Raw genomic sequence first — 21,292 nt, forward strand, 5'->3', positions numbered from 1 at the left:
GCAAGTCACCACTTTCTTGAGCTGAGTTGTCTGTAATTATATTTTTTGGGTGTGATGAGAATGGTTAATGTAAAATGATTTAGGTTTGGTTTGGATTTTTACTATTTGTTGAAAAATTCAGCATCCATGGCTAAATACTTCACAAAATTCAACTTGAATTCAAAATAAATAATCCTATCAGGGGAAAAGAAAATTTGAAATAAGTAAAACTTTCAATATTGAAATCTTTGAAATTTACTACAAAATTTTTAATGAATTCTTTTAACAGAAAATGATAGAAACTGTATGAAAATTAAAATAGTTTAACCATAATACAGAAATAAGTTTATTTTTCAATAGAACCCTGCTCTGAATGTTTTGTCAAGAAATACATCGAAAATTTAAACTAAGATAAATTAAAACTAAACTTCTTCAAATACCCTTTCAGTCAGAAACTTGAAATAATTCAGTAAACTTAACATCTAAGTCCCAGGGACGTTTTATTGCTTTAAATTAAGAAATCACTGGAGCATTTTTAACATTTAACACTTAACAATTTCACCAATTATATATACGTACTGCTCACTTATTTGAACACCTTAAACCTTTACTATGCTTTAAAATACTTGATTATTTTCCTGTGGTTGGTACCTACTACCTAATAAATAGCCATGAAATTAATCAAAAAATTAAAGATTCTTTTTAGGTTAATGCTTTGCAAAAATATTTTCATTTAGTTCAAAAAGTTGAAATTAGTTTTATTCTCAAATTGGCTGCAAGGCCGATCCAGTATTTGAGTGTCCCTTTGTACTTTACATTCAGGCTCCCTCAGACCCTTTTTGCTTTCACCATCTGTTTTGACAGGAAAGTTCTTCATGGCATAATTTCTCATATTTGATTTATATATCCAAGATCCCAGTTGGAACAAGTCCCCTAAAGTGAAGAGTTGTTTTTCTGGCAAACAGCAGCTGAGATTGGTGACGGAACACAATAAGCAATAGTTTGGATAAAGTGGAATTTTTTTTAAAAGCTCTATTATATTTCTGGTCCATTGTTCTCTCAAACAAAGGAAATCAATGAATAAATACTAATGAAGCATTTCTAGTAGGTAGATTGTGTTTTCTTTTTGCATTGCAGTGAATTTCCTTGAGTGGCTCAGCTGCCCATGGGGAAAAAGGAGAATTAGAAACACAAGTAAGCACCAGTAATGTATTAGCATAATAGCTGAGCTTGAAAAGCATGTGGGTTTTGTAGAGCGATTTCATATAATTTATCAATGGATTAATAAATGCTGGTGGAACATTTTTATTGCCCTGTGGCCACCAATAGCATGAGTGTGGTCAATGCAAACAGACATGAAGTAGAGGAGCATAAAAGGAAGAAGAGAGTTCTGGGAGGGACCATCGTGGGCAGCAGTTCCATGCTGGAAGTAATCCATCTATAAAATCATCATTAGACAGATGGTCTGTGCTGCCATACAGCTGGAAGAAGCCCTTAATAGGACAGGGCATCAGGGCTAAGTAGAGGGGAGGGAAGGAAACAAAAGAGTTTAAAACAGGAAAATAGCAAATGCAGCACTGTTTGGTTTTTTTGTTTTTTTTTTTCCATGGGAAAGCCAAAAAACCTTGTGTGCTTTTAGAAAACTTCAGTGCATTATACACTGTATAAAATTCTTGCAGTTATTTGGCATTTGGATAAGCAGTGTGACAGGTGTGAATAACGATGCTTGTGATGCCTTAAGCTTTAGCTTTCATTTTTTCCTGTACTTACATATTTTTCTGTACTGCATTGGTATATAACTCTGAACTTCATATAAAGTGTTAGCAAGTTCTCTTCACACTTTAGTCAGACAAAACAATCCTTTTCCAGCCCAAGAATCAGGGACACCATTACAGCTTCAGGCCTAAAAAATAAAACCAACAGCAAATTAGGCTGAGCAAAACTGGGAGGATGGGACTTCATTACCTGAAATTGTAATTGCACAATTAACCCCAATATGCAAATGGACCAAAATCTATAAAAGTATGAAAACTTGTGACTCACCATCCATCTTGGGTGGAGCCAGGGCCTGGCTCTTGTACTGCCCAAGGTGTATCCTTTGCAGACTTTTTTAATAAATACCCACTTTATTTCTCTTACTCTGTCCAGCCTCTCTCTCAGGTAGACTCACAAGGCATCACTTGAACCAAGATTACCAATAAATCTCCCAAACCCCACTAATCACTTTGGATCTTAAGGGAAATTTTACATTTGGATTGCCATTTTTATTGCACTTCAGGAATCATACCAATTCCCAAGAGATGAATGCAGTCAAATAAACTCCAGCTCAGGTGTCTGCCCACAGCATCCTGATGGAATTGAGAGGAGTTAAGAGCACAGGACTAGGTGTGAATAAAGGGGGAGGTGTCCCTCCTTAATGAGAAGGACAGTGGGATTTTAGGTGAACTGTTCTTATCTCAGGAAGGATGTGTTTGTCAGGCTTCAGGTGATTTAGGAGAGCTGGGCTTAGAAGAAGGACACACACATATCAGCAGAATTGCTGTCCCCAGCCCATAAATAAGCCTTCAGAAAAATAAACCTTCTTTTCCATGCAAAAACAGGTCTTTGTCCATTGTGGAAGTAGGTAACTGGGAGCAGCTCTGGTTTGTAGCTCATTTCAGCCCAGCAGACTAACAGCAGCTGAAACCATCAGGTAATCTGTGTGGAGGAGGAATCACTATGTGCACCTTTTCTTTACAAGATTTCAGCTAATTATGGCCACAGAAAAACCAGAAAATCAGTTTCTGAATACTGTATTTTACAAGGGAATCCACAGCTAAATACTACCTTTGGAGGTTTTGGTTCCTGATGAGTTCCCCAATCTGAATATCGACTTTTCTTTCTCCTGGAAAGTCCTTTTCCTAATAGAAATGTGGATAAATGCCTTTATTTCTAAGCCACTGAATAAACTTTCAATAGGAAAATCCAAGGTATAGCAATTAGTATGAACACTCTTTTGAAGAAAATTGCTAACCCAACCAAATAAATTTTTGTCACCGAAATCTGGAAATGTGAGTACTTGAATTACTTTAATAACAGAGAAAGGGGATAATCTAAATCACACAAACTTTTGGTTGTGCCCAAGGACTTAATGGCTTCAGAGTAATTGTTTCACAACATTTAGGAAAAGAGAAATTGTTTAATTTAAGTTTAATAAGCTCTCAAAATGCATGATAGAGTAGTGATTTTTGTGTTTTGCAAGATGTACTTTAACACGTAAACTTTAAATTTAAATTTTAATTTAGAAAAAGAAATCTCTACTGAAGTGCATACTTTTAGTTCTTAAGAAAAATAAGACAGGATGTTAAGACAGGATGTGAGAAAATGCTCAGTTTTGCTTCATATTCCTTAGTAAATTTGCAGCTTCTGCTATTTTCCTTATTAAGTAGTATAAAAATGTTCCCATTTCCCATGGTCACAGTCCAATATTAACTTTTCCCTTCAAAATTTGACCAGTGATGAGTCTTTTATTGTCCCTATATGCTGTTTGGATTCACCCTTTGAAGTTACCTATATATGTATTTATTTTCACTATATTTTATTCACTATTTTTCCACTATTTTGAATTTTTTAATACCAAGGTTTACCCTTCAGAAATACAATAAAATACATAATGAATTCAGCATAAATATTGCTGGAAGTGGGAATATCAGGTGGGTTTAGCCCAAATAAGGACTGCAAATTGCAACCTCTGAGACCCTGTTGCATTCTCCTGTGGCCATGAGCATGATTGGAGAGTAAAGTCTGAATTATTGAGCTCTGTGGTAACCTCTGACTTCATCTGAAAGTTTTAAGAGCTGTTGCAGTAGTACACACAGTCTCCAAAACAAGGTCTAAGTAGAGGTAGTTATGGAATCATCAATAGGGATTTAAATACCAGGAAATTGGAGATGCAAGTCTGAAAGCTCTTTTATTTATTACAACTCTGCTGCACACTTAATGCTTTGAAAAGGATTTTATTACTATCTAAAAGCAGTTGCACATTAAATCTTTAAATTAACTTCTGTTCTGCTTGAATATAAGTGTCTTCTCCACTGGGCAGGAGTTCAACAAGACAGAGCAGGAGGGTTTTGAAGCTCTAGGTGATAGGATGACAGACTGCTCCAAAGCATCTCCAAGCCTGCACTCCCAGTGCACAAATTTACAGTTCACACATTTACCTTAGGCCCACTGATGAGGATTCCATGGTAATGCTTTGGATTTTCCTTCCTTTTCTTTATGCTCCATCATATTTTCCTGAATTCCCTTTCCTGCCCTAACTTCCTTCACTTAAGCTTGTGAGTTAACAAAGTTAAGCGAGTCTTGTGCTAAAGAGCAGCTGCCTCTCTCCATGGGAAGCAGAACAGAGCCATTGTAATGCTCAAGAGGTTTCATATTAAGTTTGTATCAGCAATCACCACCTAGCCTGAGCTTACAGGGAGCTTAGCTTTGCTTAATTGTCTTCCAAAAAGAAGTAGGAGGAAAAAAAAAAACAAACCCAGAGGTTGTTCTCATGGGCAAGAAAAATACAGCCAGAAAGTACAATTGAAAACAAAATAAAGCATCAAGAAAACTCCTTTTCTCAGCTCTGCTAAAGCCATTTCTTCAATTCTTTGCTTTACAAATCTTTAAAATATTGCTGCAAATATTCTTCCCCCAAGAAAAATATCGGTGAAAGATCTAAACCCAAAATATTTCACTTTGAAAAGTTACCTTGGTGCTTTCTGGGACTGTAATTCATCAATTTGGCTTCCATTCTCTTGTCTATTGTGGTCTTAAGTTGGGTTATATCTCCTGTGGTACCTATCTGTCAGTCCTTGTATGGGTTTGGTGATTATAGTGGATCATGGGGAATATGTGCATGGGCGTGAAGCTCACCGCAGATAATGAAAACATTGAGAAGAAGAAAAATAGGCCCTCTGAGGTATTATAACTGTATATTTCTGTTGGCAAAATCTTTTAATGAATTACAAACAAATCCGTCGAAGGTCAGTAATTTATGTTTTAAAATGTGGTTTTAGTTGGAACCTGGTGGTTTTACTGAAGAGCTGTTTAGGAAGCTGATTGGAAATATCAGATCTAAAATTTATTTTGTGCTTGGGGATGTTACAAGATGCATGTGCTAAGACATGACCCAGAAATCATCAGTGTTACTCTGTCAGGGATGCATAACCAGATGCTGAGTCCCAGACATGGCACTTCCTTCTCTGCTGGTGGTTTCACAGAGCCTTCTCCACTGACCAGAGAACATTGATGGTGAAATTCTTCATGAATAAGAACGGGAACAGGGTGAATTTTCATTCTTATTGCTCCTGCACAGGGCCTTTCTGAGTATTTGTGGGGTGTGTGTGACAGTGGAGGGAATGGGATTTCTGGACGTTGGATTGGAAATAAAGAGTAGCCAAGGGATTTTACTGACCCTCTTATGACATTGTGTTGAGCTACCCTTTACCATGCCTTTGCTTCCATCCCAGGCATCCCTGCTTCTCCTCAAGTGTCAATCACTGAAAATAGCTTTTATGAGAAGCAAAAAGTCACTAAAAAAATGGGAGTTATTGATGCAAATTCCCATCACTTTTTTTTTTGTTGTTGTCCTGTTTGTCAGGTTGTTGTCCTGTTTGTCAGGTCTATCCTCAATTGAGGATAGACCACAACAGGAAGCTGTGATCTGTAGCACTTATCCACTTAAAATAAATCATGACTGGGTTGTTTAAAGGATCATTTGTTCTCTAGGATCTTCTAGGCTGCTGGTGAAAAAAGTGAAAAATGCCTGAATTGTTTATTTTAATGTTACTGAGAATTAATTATTTTGTTTATGGTATATTAGGGTAACTAAAGTCCTGGTACATCTCTTTTTCCATAATTCTTTAAAAGAAAGCAGAATACAACAGCTTATTTCAGTTGGAGGAGACATATAATGATAGAGGTCTTTAGACCTCTTCCTATTTGCACACTTAAAAAAATAATTTTAATTCTCTCAAACATTATTGGCCAATTTAAATTCTAATTAAGCTTAAGCCTTTGGTGTCTTCTTCCTGCATAAACCACAGCTCTGTGCTCTGTCTGCAAATCCTGACCTTGTTTCCAAAGATCATAGAATTTCTTTTTCCTCTTGAGCCTCTTGGGGAGTTCCCTGTTCAGCCAAGCTGGTCACCTGCTCAGCTTGTTTGATTTACAACACAGAGGAATTGCCTGGAATAGTACCAAGGAAGTAAACAGGCAAATTTATTTTATCCTTCTGGAGTCCTAATGAGTGTAAGTTACTTAGAGCTGACAGTCTCTCCAAGCTCTCAGAACCAGAAGAAAACATCCCCCCAGGCAGGTCTTGTGCCACCAGTGATCACAGACTCACAGAAGGGGTAAGCTTGAAAGGGAGCACAGTGGGGTCACCTGCTCCAGAGAGTGTCACCCAGAGCATACAGCTCAGGACTGTGTCCGTGCAGTCTTTGAGGAGCTCTAGTGAGAGACATTCCCCAACTTCCTGGGCAATCTGTTCCACAGTCACACTCACAGCTCTGAAATCCTTTCCATCATTCAGATGGAACCTCCTTGTGCAACACTTTGTCCCCGTTCCCTTTGGTCCTGTTGCTCACACCAAGAGTCTGGATCCATCTTCTTGACACCTACCCTTCAAAAATATCTGTTTTGGTGAGGTCCCCTCTCAGAATTCTGCTCAGGCTAAGCAGGCCCAGTTCCTCCAGCCTTTTCTTGTAAGTGAGGAGCTCAAGTTCCCCAATCACTTTAGTAGCCCTCCCCTGGACCTGCTCCAGGAGCTCCATGTCTCTCTCATCCTGAGGATCCCAGAACTGGACACAGCACTCCAGATGTGCCTCAGCAGGGCTGAGCAGAGGGGCAGGATCACCTCCCTGACCTGCTGGCACTGCAGTTCCTCATGCAGCCCAGGACACCCTTGGCCTTCTTGTCCCCCAGGGCAGGGCTGGCCCATGGACAGCTTGTCCCCCAGCACCCCCAGGTCCTTCCCTGCAGAGCTGCTGCCCAGCAGGTCACCCCAGCCTGAGCGGGTGCCTGGCCTTGTTCCTCCCCAGGTGCAAGGCCACATGCAGAAAACGACAGAAATCCATCATTTGATAGGCTGTGGGAAGTTTTGTTGAGCTGATTAAATCAACTTGCTGTTCTAGGTTTTTTGGGTGCTGTGCTTGCGCCCAAAATTTAAACTAATGGGGGTTTCAAGCACAAAATAGCATTAGCACAGCATGCAATGCATGCATGGCTCTGCCACCACAAGAAGACCATCAGTGTCACCCCAGGACAGTCAGCAAAGGGCTGAATCTGTTTACAGTCACGGCCCCAAATGTCTGTGGCCCTTTAAGAGATCCCTGGATAAGGTTAATGTTTCAGAGAGGATGAACTCTAGAGATCAGATAATGACCTTAGTGTTAGAGAGGCTTAAGGTTTTAGCATTAGAGTAGATACAGAGACCACAAATAAAGGATTAGAATTATAAAGCATCATAATGGAATTGAGCAATGCCAGAAAATGCCTTTAAAAGTCGAGACAATATCACAAACTATGAAACTGAAAATGGATTAACCTGCCTTTTTGGTCCATAATTTTACAATCCTTTGCAAATTTTGCTTGCCAGTAACAGTGTTTAATTTTTAACGTGGTTAAATCTGGTCTGTTGCAATTTTAATTCCACTCCAGCCATTTGGGAGCTATTTTTTATTGCCTTGCAAGTGTTCTTTTTTCCTCTCTTTTTCTTTTTTTCTTTTTTTTTTCCCTCTTCTGCAAAACCCAGTAGGTAATTCAAGATGGAAATTCACTTTGGTTACCTATTTCTCCAGGCTGTAAAAAGACCCTTCCAAAACTATCAGGTTTTTAAGCACATATAAAGACTTAGTATTCATTACCTATAAAAATCTAAAATCAAACACAAAGTTATTAAGTTTTTTCTCATGTTAGGTCTTCATCATTTTTAAGACAGCAGTTAGTGAAGACACAAATAATGGAGGAGCATCTGAGTTGCTAGTTGTGTGAATTTGCTGAACTCTATGGCACTCAATAGACCTGTAACAACCATCCCAAACGAGAAAGAAACCCCAGTCTTTCCATGGAGATTATCTGTTCAATGCTTTTTGCTTGTATCTGCATAGTTAATTTTTGCAGAGGTGAAATCTATTGATTTTAAATGAGGAAATAGCCATCATTCATGCTTGTTGCCTTCCTAAAAGCTGAATACACATAGCTTGTAAAATACACTTTGAAATAACTCTGCCCTTTTTCACATCTGGAAACTCTCCTGGGATCAGTTACCTATACCTACCAGGTTCACATTCCTTTTTACTTTTTTTTAATTTTTTTTTTTATTTTATTTTGATAGGGCAAATTTGAACGGTCTGAATAATTTAAGAGGACATTATCATTACAATTTAGAGGCAAATCAGAGGGAGGATGCTCTGTAGAACAGCCAATACTGACATCATGTCTCAGCAGTCTAGGTGGTAGCTTATTGATCTTACTGTACATAGGAGACCAGGATTTGATTTCCCAGATCACCAGTTGAGAATTGAAGCACAGGGTAATTAGCAGCCAGTTTTCAGATATCAGTTTACTGAGCAAGCAAGTTAGAATGACTCTCTCCTGGGAAGATGGCAAAATAAGTGAAGGAAACCAGAGGAATTGTTTCTGGATTGCATCTCAGGGAAAAACTAGCAAATCTGATTTACAGTGTCCATGGCTGAATTTCTACAATTTATGGCACTAGGGAATATTTATTGTGAATGCTATAAACATAAAAATTCCTATATTTGTTCCCTGACAAAAATGACTTCATGCAGCTGTAAACATGTTTTTTGCGGGGGGTTACTTTATCATACCAAGACAGATCAGAATTGTTTATTTGTGTTGAATATAGCAGTATGCCAATATTCCTATCACCAAATATTCATGGGAATGTTTGACAGCTGCTGCCTGGCAAAGTCCAACACAGTGATTCACTTCTTTGTTTTCCAGAGCTTCTCTGGGGCTGAAGTTTGCATGCCCAAGTTACACTTCACTGCCTGTGGAAATTCAAAGGGCCATTTGGGAGCACAGCCTTACTGAAGCTCTTGGAAGTTTTGCCACTGACTCATTGGGGGAATTCACCCCCAGTTTACAGAATCATATCAGAAAACCTTTTGTTTGTTAGTTAGTTAGTTTGTTTGTTTTCTCTGTTTTATAAACCAAACCTGCCTGGTCCTTATAGAAAGCCACAAGACCAGTATGACCCTGTGTCACTGTCATATTTTCTGGAAAAAATCCCTTCTCCCAGGATTTCTTCTCCTGGGAAGCTGAGAAGCCTCAGAGAAAAAGGAAAATAATTACCTGATTGCTTCCCCTATGTTTTGCTGGTTTGGAATGGGTTTGGAGATGCTTTATCAAACAGGTGGTTGCTTGATTGTTTTCATGTGAGTTGTTTTGACTTAATGACCAATCACAGCCAGGATGTGTCAGACTCTGGAGAGAGAGTCACAAGTTTTCATTATTCTTTGTAGTCTTCTGTCTGCATCCTTTCTCTATTCTTTAGTATAGTTTTAGTACAGCACTCTTTAATATAATATAGATCATAAAATAATAAACTAGCCTTCTAAGAATATGGAGTCAGATTCATTCCTTCATGCCATGGGACTCTCCAGAAAATACCACAACCCTGCATCTTTAAAACCACAACTCATTACTACAAAATTTGCCTTCACAAACAGAGAGATGTGCAAAGAGCATCTTCAAGCCATTTCAAGTTCTAACTGGTAGGTTGACCCACCAATGATTGTATTTGCTGGGTCCTCTGAAAGCAGTCTGTTAAATGGGAAAGTAATAAAACAATGAAATCATGTGCATCATTTTAGTATTGTCATCTTTGGGTTTGATGCTTAGCTTGGGGTTTTAGGGATTTTTTTTTTTCCCTCAAGATATATATTGGTAAATCATTTGAATAATTTGGAAGCAACTGTGAGTTACAGGGGAAATGTGTATTTTTGAAATGTTCTCAGATTATAAGATTTCTTGCACTGCCTGCTTGGTTATACCGTCTACTTCTAAAGCTCTGCATCTCTGGAAATTCAGCCAATTATATTGTGATGCATAAACACTTGCCTGATTGCTCTGCATCCTCATTTGCCTGTGTGATGGATTGAATGTATGGCAGCTGTCCCCAGAGGCCACCCTGAAAAGAAGATGTTGCAACTCATGAGTTTATCCAAGTGAATAAAACTGAAAATATCTCATAAATACACAGAAAATTATTTTTTTAATTCCTTGTTAGTAAAGAGATATATTAATATGCAATGGTATCTGTCACATAGGGGAAACTTTTTAAAATACCTGAACCCTTTTTAAAGACATGGAAGTTAGGACATGCATTGTGTACTAATAGCAGGGTGTCACCATGGACACCAGCAGAGAAAAGTCAAATATGATGAAAGAGAGAAAAGAGAAAGAGAAGATGTAGTATCCATGACAACAAGTAGAAAAGAGTAAGACTTGAAAAAGTTAAAATCTCCGTGTTTGTCTGTATTATTAAAATGAAATTTGCCAAGTTAGGCACAGATACAACATTGTTTCTGCGTCGCTGGATTTTGTGCAAATTGTCAGCATCAGGTGGGTACAGAGGAGATTCAGGTGGTGCAGGGATCTCTCCTGTTGTGTTTGCACATCCCTGGAGTGATTTGTGTGGGACCAAATGGCAGCTGGGGGAGCAGTGGAGATCAGATCCCGCTATCTGTATGTGTGCATACGCACACACATAAGCTGCCCTCGGTCTGAATGTCTGTGTCAGCACACTGGAAATGTGTGTAAATGCCTCTAAATTCTGTGTGATCAAAGTAAACCAGTGTGGGATGAGGAGATGGAGGGAATGGATTAAGGAATCCCTTGTTCTTCTCACGTGATAGGAGCTTTCCTTTTGAAGCCAGAGTGCGCAGTTTGAAGCAAGGGACAGAGTGACAGAAAAAATTATATCCAAAGCCCAGAGGAGGCTGTACATTTGTGTCTCTGTGAATTACTTTGGGCAGCCCTCCACACACACAAATGGAACTGGTTTGCATTTGCTACATTATATTTGGTCTTACCTTGTGGAGCTCTAGCATGTAGCCCATGTAATGTAATGCCTTCCTGCAAGGTTTTGAGACTTGAATTGATGTTACTGGGAATGTATCCGTGCAGAATTTATCTCCTACAATGTAACTATTAAGCAGATGTTTTTGTTCAAGTAGAAACTCAAGTAGAAATAATGGGATGTTTCTTTCTTTTTTTTTTTTTAACATTACACTCCATGTCATTTTTGAGGTGCTTATAAATATTATTTAGCAAAAAAAAAAAGATTGCATAAAAATTTGCTGGTATAAAATTCAAGAATATGCAACAAACCTCCTAACAACATTTGTGAAAGATGATGTTCTCTTATGTTCAGTGAGAGCTTGCATCCTCAAACAGCATGGAATATGAGAGCATTTTTATTTAAATTCCAACTGTATCCCTTCAATAACTAGATCCAGTACTTTAAGTAGATTTAAGATACTGCTTAGTAAAATATTTTCAGAATATTTTTGACATATTTTATAGTCTAGTGCTTTTGTGTTCACATGAGTTTGCAAAAATACTAATGAAAGACCATTTAAACTTATTTTCATACACCAAACACCTTAATTTGTGCAAGTGTCTGTCAGTGTGATTTGAACTGGCCTGGAGAAGATGAGTACTCTGTGGGTGAATTTTGCATGGAGGGATTTTTGAGACAAGAAAATGAACATCCAGAATAAGCAGCTAAGCAGAGACAGAGGAGAATTGTGCAGGCACAAGAAATAGAAGGAATCTTTCTTTCCAATAACAGGCTTTTCCCTGTGTTTGGAATGCAGATGAAATTAATGGGGCTGTATTTGTGGTCATGCTCCAGCATTACTAATTAAATCAGGATAGTTCCCAGAGGAGAGTGATTTTGGTTAACTGTTAAGTCAGAGTGCAAACAGAGCAGAAAGCTTTGTTCCAAAAAGTGGAGGGAAAGCTTGTTAGGTCTCTGTTTCATTTTGGACCCTAAAATCTGAAATGTATGGTAGCACCTCTTTGAAAAGGGAAGGAATAATTCAGCTTGGTGAAACAATAGAATTCTGTGCTTAAAAATAGCTTTCCATATTTCATATTTTAATTAGTGATTTAAAAGCTGACAGGTGTCAGATAAGCATAGAAGTGTAATCAGTACTAAAGGGGAAGCAGACATGGAAGCAGACAGGAAATAATTTTATTCATCATCTTGGTTTGGAAGGCTTTCCTGTTATCCAGAAAAGTAGATGAGAAATATTCCTTCTTTGTTTTTATAAATAACTCTTCTGTCTTTTCTCTCTTTGTGATGTTCAAAAATCTGCTAAAAGTTTCTCATAAAGTGGTGCAAATTGTAATGTCTCTAATAACTTTAGGACTGTAAATTCAGTTCATCCTATTGATTAATTAGTTATTCTGCAAATAATCCCAGTTAGTATGATTAACAATACAATTGCTAAAAGGCAAACAGATATAGCATTATAACATGGCTGCAATATATAGAATAGGTGTGTTTTATTCCTTTGTGAACTCGCAGTTCTTTACATTGCAAAACTTGATCTTGTCCCGTGGGATTAAAAATCTAAGGGCAAAACACACCCAAGAATTCCTCTGAGGATGTGCTCAGACTTCCTATTCTGGATGCAGCTGAGCAGCTTCCTAGATCACCGACTTGGGTGGTTTGTTGCTGTCTCCTCTGTACCCTCTGCCTTTGTAAGGCAGAATTTATCACCCTTTGCATCTGACAGCTTAACTATGCATCTGCTTGCCTCTCATCCCATCTGTGGTTTGTTGTGGGTTTTTGTTTTGTTTTTAACTCAGCCCCTTTGACAGAACTGGCGCAGGCAGAGACTCTGCTGCAATATCAGCTGACCTGCAGCAGTTGCCTTCTGAGGGGAGCAACAAGCACCTGAGTTGAGCCATAACCCCTTAACCCAGTATTTGTGAGATGAGAGCTCTTTCTTTGGGTGAGTTCATAAAGGGAAGGGGGAACTGAAATAGTGCAAGGTGTCCTTGGCATTATGCCAGGTTATGACATGTATGTATTACCAAGGGTAAGGCAAAAGGATCAACTTCTGGACAGCTAATTCTGTGTGCCACAGTAATTCTTAATTTATGCTGTTCCAGAAAAGTACAAAATGCATCACAACAGGCCACACCTGTAACCAATAAGAACAAGTGGTATAAAAGAGTGGATGGGTGGGATCTGGAAGAGAGGAGTCAGATGATGCTGCAAGGACCAGGGACGGGCAGTGCATGGAGGAGCTGTGTTGCCAGAAACTTTGAGGTATGAAGCTCTTGTGATACGAAATCCTTGCACTATAATGATGTTAGAACTCATTCTAAGATGAAAAATGGTCACCCCCATGTGATTTGGGACTAAACTATAGTTCCCCGTGGATTTGGGATGACCCGTGGGTTTGGGACTAAACAATTCTTGCCCATGGATTTGGGGGAACAGGACTTGACCAGATAACCCTGTGGATTTGGGGGAACAAGATTTGAATGCTAAACTATTGGCAAAATACATCAATTACAGCTATTGGTGTTTGTTGAATATGAGTGTAAAAGACCTTGGAGATGGGTGCTTTGTAAACTGGGAAAAGCTGTGGAACTGAACTAACATTTAGAAATATATACATCTCTGTGCTGTGACATGCTGTTTGAACGCTTGTATAACTCTTAGTTCTAAATTAAATGTACAGGTATGGCATGATGTTAATTTATTTGAATATGTACTTCTGGAAATGCTGCAACTCTGTGGTTAAAAGAAAAAAGGGGGAATTGTAGGGGGATACAGCATGGGTAAAGGCAGGTGGTACAAAAGGTAATCTTACCCCCCAATGAGTTGCAGCTGGACCAATTACTAAAGATTAGAAGCAGGTCTGATCTTAACAGGCCACACCTGTAGCTAATAAGAACAAGTGGTATAAAAGGGTGGATTGGTGGGATCTGGAGAAAGAGGAGTCAGATGATTGCTGTAAGGACCAGGGACAGTCAGTGCATAGAGGAGCTGCAATGCCAGAAACTTTGAGGAGGCATGAAGCCCTGGTGATACAAAATCCTTGCACTATAATGATGTTAGAACTCGTGCTGTCTAAGATGACACTAACCAACAAAAAAGAACACCAAACCCAAACTAAAGAAATGCTGCTGAAGCAAAATGTGTTTTGTATTCTCATCTGCTGGATCAGAAAAGCAGATGTAGACCTGCTGCTCCTGTAAATGGGAAATGAAGCTTAGGAAGCAGATACCTTCAGAACAGCAGTAAGAAATGCAGTGTGAATGAGTTTTTCAGCTGATTTCTATGAATTCTATGGTAGGAACTCAAGCTGCTATCCCTTAGAAATTTTCAAGTAAAATTGATCATCAAAACCCCCAAACTTGTGGATTTTCTCTATTTTTTGAGTGGCAGGGAAGGTGGCTTTCTGCCAAAGTTGAATCCACACTGAAACAGGGAATTCTGCAATTAATTATCAAATTTTAGTGATTGCCAAATATTATTATTTCCATGGTCCAGCAGGCACCTGCTGCAATGTGAAGGATTCAGGTTCAATACTCTCTCTTGTACAAACAAATTTTCTAAATTTAAAGGATTCTTTCTCAGCTAATCTGTTCCATTTGGTCTGTATGGTTAAAAAATACTTCCCTCTCTGGGTGTCTTGTAAAAGTGTTTGTAATTGCTGTGTGAAACTGCACAAATGTTTGCAGTTTCACAAAGCAGTTACAAACATTTTTACAAGATATATTTTTTTAAAGTGTTTCCCTCTTGGTTAGAACTTTTGCTTTTCTAGAAGCTGGCACGAATGTAAAAAAATAGGAAAATTGTATCTTAGTCTAAGGTTTAAAAACAAGAACCCCATCACAAACTTGCTGAAGTCACTGAAAATAATCCTCCTGATTTTCAGCAATTTTCATTATATACCTTGCAGTACCTCTGCAGCAGTACCCTTTTGTTCTTGCTGCTTTTGACTGCAGAGGTGGCCCCACAGTTTAGTGAGGTAGATATGCTAAAATGGTATAAAATTCATGTGTATTGGCAGTTATGTGAAGAATACAAATCATGGGAATCAAGGGACTTCAGCACAACACTTCAATGATCCAGAATTTGAGTGGTCACCTCATGAAGAGTGGCAATTTCACCCAGAATTTTTAATGTGCTTCCATTTATCACTATCAAATTATTTGCCATTGCTAAAAGAAATGGCTGTCACTCCTTAAGCTCTGAAACACAGTCACTTATTAAAGATATTTGATTTTAATATCAATGATACAACAGTGGTTGTTCTGAATGCAACCAGTAGCAGCTGACTAATTATTTGAATTACATCTTAGTAAGATTTGGTTAATGCATGAGCATAAGCAGGATTTTTTGGTTTATTACCTGAAAACCATTAATTCCTCTACAGTTTCCTTTCTAATCAGAACACAGCATGGCTTCTGCTGAAAATAATTGATTTTTTTTAGCAAGTCTTAATAGACAGCACTGAGAAATGCAATGATTACAAGACAGAATGGAATGAGATTTATTTGGAAAAGTGTCATTTAGGGTATCAGCCTCTCTCTGAAGCAGAAATGTGTTTCAGGCAAATGATGTCACATTCCAGGGCCACTTTTTCACTGTCAGGTATTACAAATGAGTCTCCTTCACGGTTCTCAATGGAAAAAAAATATAATATCCCATCTATTGACACTTGTTTAGGAGTATGAATGCTGCAAAATTGTGTTTTTCACAGGAAAAACTGGGATAAAGTGAGGCAGGTTTTGTAAAGCTTTGGGACTCTCCCCTCCTTGACAAATGATTTTGTAAACAAGTGTTTCCTGTGTCAAAACAGTGTCTGTCACTCATGTGCTAGTCACACTGACTATTTTCTGGTTTTGCCACCATCCATATTTATTTGCTCATATTTTAAAACCCAGGTAAATATACCAGCTACTTGGCAATGAAACTGCCCTACCTTGCCAGGTATAATGGGCTTTTGGTTCATGTAACAATAGTGAAAGTCAAGAAAAGCCCTCTGGGTTTTTACAGTACCATACCATATAAATCCTGGTTTTCATCCCTTGAAAAAAATGTGTATCCCAACACAAAAAAAAAAAATTAAAAAAATCTCTCTTGGAACTCAAGTAGCAAAGTGATTAATCCAAATGTATTCCAATAAATTAATTATAATATGCTGTTACCAGCAATATATATATTTTTTTAAGTGAGAAAAACTCTGAAGTATTTTAATTTTGATTCTTTTTTCAAATATAGCTGTGCCCACCTGTATTGAGGAAGGTATGTCAGGATCCAAGGTTAGAGGTGTAGATTTGGTATGATGTGCTGTGTAGTGCATGAATGTAGAGACAAATGGATAAGCTGAGCTCCTGTAAATTACTGTGCCCTGAGCAGGAAGGAGGTGACCTGATGAGGTTCCTTCCAGTATTAATCATCCTATGGCCTTTGATAAAACCAAAGCTTAAACCCTAGAAATTTATCTGAAACAGGCCATATTATTCAGGGACAGAATCTCTTTTACCAGTATTGCTCAGGGGCTAAAGTTTCAATGTAGGCATCTCTTTTATCTTTGAAAGTTAAGTGGGAAAGTTTAACCTTTTGCCAGGGTTTCACACAGGGCAGCCTTGAAATTGTGTCACATTTCCTAAAAAGTCTCAGACAAACTGTTCTTTCCTCTTCTTCAACAGAAGATAAAATTGTGGTACAAGAGAACTGTAATATCAACACCTGATAGATGACATTTCTCTAAGCACTTGTTCCATCACTCCCTCTGAATTCAGCTCCTCACATGGAAATTATCCAAATGAATTAATTGATTTTGATGGGTTTTTTGTCATGAAACATGAAGGTATCCCCAGGAACCTTCCATAACAGGAATTCTAGCAAATGTTGGAGGGGAAAAATGACACTTAGTCCAATAAAGTCCTGTAAGTGTTGCAAGGTAAAATATTGGGTAAAATTCTTATCTTTACAATAATAATAAAATTTCTATTTGCTTCATTGAAAGTACCATTCATCCCTGTTTTAGAGAAAGTTCTTATATTTAAATTGGTCCTTATAATTATTCCTTAAGATTACTTAAAGACAGCATCAACGTTGTGAATACAGCAGAGAGACCTTGATTTAGTACAGAAGATAATTTTTCAAGGAGACATTTATCCAAATTAAGCTTTTGTTCAGGATGACTTTGTTTTTTTTTCTGAAAACTTGAATTTCTGAGAGTTAAAAGCTCTAATTTAAAATGCAGCTGAAGTGTTCCAAAGGTGAACCCACTCAGGTTTACTCAAAAAGTTTTGCTTTGCAAAAATTCACCTTTGGGTATGAATTGCCATAATGAAAAATACTTGAGGCTACCAATTCACCAGCTAATTTTTTTTTTCTAGTTTACACTTTTTTTTCTTTTAGTGTATTAGTTCTGATTTTGTTTTTCTTTTAAGAATTCAGCAGAGAGATAAGAGCTAAATTGAAGGGGAGGTTTGAACATTATAATTTGAGATTGAGAGGTCTGAAAGAGAACATATGGTGTTACCTCAGCTGAGATAACAGTGCTTCTCTACCAGGATTTTTATCCTGTCTGTGTAGACTTTTCTGCATGTGTTGTTTCAGTTCTTTGCAACACTGACATTGTTTACCTTATTTTTGAGTTACACTTCCAAATAAAGTGGGTAAAAATATTGACTCTTTTTCATTCCTCCAATTACAAATGAACTTGAGCCCTTCCCAAGAGAGAACTTCTCTCTCCAATGAATTTAAAATCAAATTTGCCTCTGAAAATAAAACACAGATGTAGGGGGAACACTTTTTCTTGTCTGCTGTTGTTTTGCATTCACTCTTCATATGAAGAGGTTTAGCTCCAATGAGACATTGAGGAGAAATTATATTTAGTTTCACTTTTAGAATATAAATCATGTTATTTTTTTCAGCAAATCAAAACAAAATCAAACCAGAAATTCTAGCAAATAATTCCAGTTTATGACTGTTAATTATAGAAAGCAAAATACTGAGCAGTTTTTGTACATAAAACAGGGCTACTTCAGGTAAAAAAGTGTAAATTATGAAAGTAGGAATTATTGTGACAAATCTTTCCTGTCTTCTTTCCATTGCTTTTTGGGCAATTATAAAACAACAAAAAAAAAATCCCTTGCTAATCAACAAACATTTTCAGGTAGCATATTGATTTGTTAGTTGTTATAGGAATCTGTCCCAGTTGCTAGAATCTGCTGCCAGCTCAGGTCCTTTCCAAAGGGCTGTAAATCAGTGCAGCTCTTCTTGGGAAGGAACTTTTCCGGATGGGTTGAGGAGAAGAGATGTACAGCTGAATTACTGGAGTGTGTATTTGGTGTCACAGCCGAAATCACAGGGCTGTGCCAGTTACAGCACAGCTAATTTCACCTTCTAAAATGTTCATTTTTCACATTTCCTTCAGGTAACTTCCCATAGACCCAGATCTAAGTAAGATTTACATTGCAAACATATAATGGGAAGATTTAAGGTTATTTAGGTCAGCTCAATGGTCTCTCATTACAGCACAGAAAATGAAGGAGAAAATTAGTGTAGTTATATAAAAAAAAAAAAGATACAATAATCAATCTGTTGTATTCTGGGAGGAAACATCAATTGTTGTGGTATTGTCTTACCTCTTGTCAGATATGAATGGAGATAAAGACTGACTAATAATGAGAAGATGTGAAAACAATTATTCTGAATTAGGTCTTAATGAAAAGAGTTTGCCTGAAGTATTTGTCTGAAGGATAATGGTGTCGATTGATTAATCACAGCATTTAAACAAGTTTAATTTAGAGATAGGATTAAAGAACTCCTCATGTGAGTCACAGGAAACCACCAGCATCACAAATTCATGGAAATATTTCTGGGCCACACCCTGATTATGGATGCATAAATTGAAAAGCTGATGGGGCATGAGTGGAGTTAAAACATAGGTATTTTCCTAAACCTCTTTCTAGTCTCAGTATTCTCTGAACTTCTTTTATTTGAAACTTTAATGGTACAGTAAAAAAGGGTTATAGCTGTTATACAAGCTACCTATCAGTCACAAGGATAAAGGTGCTAATTATAGTAAGTTCTGTAAGATTCACAATACTTTTTTTTTCCCTCACTAATAGATTTTTATGAGATGGTAAATATTGAAAAATTTCCAGTTTTGAAAATAATGAACAGCAGCTGAATAATCCATCCTGAATCAGCCAGTAAAGTATATACCTACATCTCTATTGATTCAGTCTCTCTCCAAACTCAGTCCATTATTTCTGTATGACCAAGAATGGATTGATTTTTTTTTTTTTTTTTGGGATCAAAGACAGAATTCTTTGCCACTAATGAACATGTATATAAAGTGGAGCTGGTGAACTGAACAAGTGAAGAAATTTGACTGCTCCTGGGATATTGGCATAGGAATTTAATGCCAGGTTGCTAGCTTCTGAAAAAGGCTGTGAGGGTAACATAGAATTGCTGCCTAGACAGAGGGTATTAAGGATCACCACTTGAGGCTCAGTTTCCTGCTTGAGAAAAGGAAGACTTTCAAAGGGTAATTTCCTGCTGCTACTGAGGTGTTCTTTCCTCTGCTTGTATTGCTGAGGGCCACTCAGCAATGGCAGGTGAGAAGCCTTTTGCCCTTCCCTTCCTCTCTAAATTCAGGAGAAACTGAAAGACCTTCATGTGCTGCAAATCTCTTGACAAAGATTATTACACTTTGTGAAAGTGAATTATGGTCATTTCTTACTGAGTTTAGTAGGGAAGAATGTGTTCAGAGAGATACAGGGAATGAGACTACAAAGGTCTCCCCATCAGTGGATTGGCAGGGACTTTGAAGGGAGATCCACGGTGTCCGAGGTGCCTTGTCTCTTTCACATTGGATCCAAACCCATGTTGGGGTTTGTTCCCAAGAGAGAAATAGGAACCCACCTTGGGTAAACCTGTGGGAAGTGGTTAAGATAAATTATTTTTTGTCTTTTCCTGTATTTATTCTTTCCTTTGACACTGGTGTTTCAATGTGACACGTTGTCACACCTCTGAGGATAATAGCTCTGGGGATTTTGCCATGGAAGAAAATGTCATTGATAAACTCTTTATGAAACTAATTTTATCTACATTTCTGAGAGAAAGCTTGTCATGACGTTCATTTTGATGCTCTTTCTTCCGAGAATTTTACCAGGTTTAATCAAATGAGAAAAAAATTAAATTAAAACCAAATGAGAAGGCAAATACATGCTGTTTTACTCCTTTCCTGTCTCCTGCAGAATCTTGGTCCGAAGATAAAATCTCATGGACCACAGATGTAGTCAGGCATGTGAATCTAGGATTCCAAGAGAGTGTGTCCTTTTTCCAGTGAGTAGGCTCTGGGACTGAGGGGGAAGTTTTAAACTGCTGGAGAACTTACATCATGACTTTTACTTAAGGAGTAATTGGCTGGAGGAAAAGGAAAAATTCAAGCAGAATCCAAAGAGAAACCATCTGAAGGTGAAACGACTGTGGAGAATATACACAAAGGGACATGATGATAAGATCAGATAAAGATGTAGGAAACCTTGGTCACTGGGATATATAACCTCAGGTAAGACAAAAGGGAGCTTTAAGCTGCATAAAGTGACTTGAAGGACACACTTGGGATTGAGACAGGCATTTCCTCACAAGCACTGTTTTGCAGAAAAGTCATGCATGTAAGCTCTGGGCCATTCTCCCAGTGTTCATGTGGAATTCTTGCCATGTGTGATGCCTTCAAGGGCATATTTACAAGATAAATAAAATGTTTAACAGGAGGAAAAGTTGAGATAATGAACATGAGAATGGGAACACAGCTTAAATGGAAGGCAATAATATTTATTTTTTTTTTTTAATTAGAGTTACATTCTTCTGTTTAGACTGGTCTTTGGTTAAGGAAGGTTTCATGGAAAATCTTATTCCTGCAGGCTTTTTTTTTAACATGAGCAGGTATCAAGAGGCAGGAAAACCTTCTATTTCCTAGTCAGCTGAGGTCTTAGGTGCTCTGCACTTGCTGATGGAGATCAGGATTTCACACTTTATCACCCAGCAACTCCCATTGCAGCACTTATGATCAGACAACATTTTGTAAACTCTAGCCAGGTTGAACATTTTGAGTTCTACTTAGTTTGCTCAATGTCCAAGAACGGGTTTTGACACACCTAAAGCATAAATCTTACTTTTTAATTTAAGTTTCTTGGTTTTAAAATATTTTTTTTTTAATCAAATCTAAACCAAGTGCTCTAACAATGTTTCTAATTTGGA

Source organism: Fringilla coelebs (assembly GCF_963513975.1).
Source record: "Fringilla coelebs genome assembly, chromosome: 3".
NCBI classification, from domain to species: domain Eukaryota; kingdom Metazoa; phylum Chordata; class Aves; order Passeriformes; family Fringillidae; genus Fringilla; species Fringilla coelebs.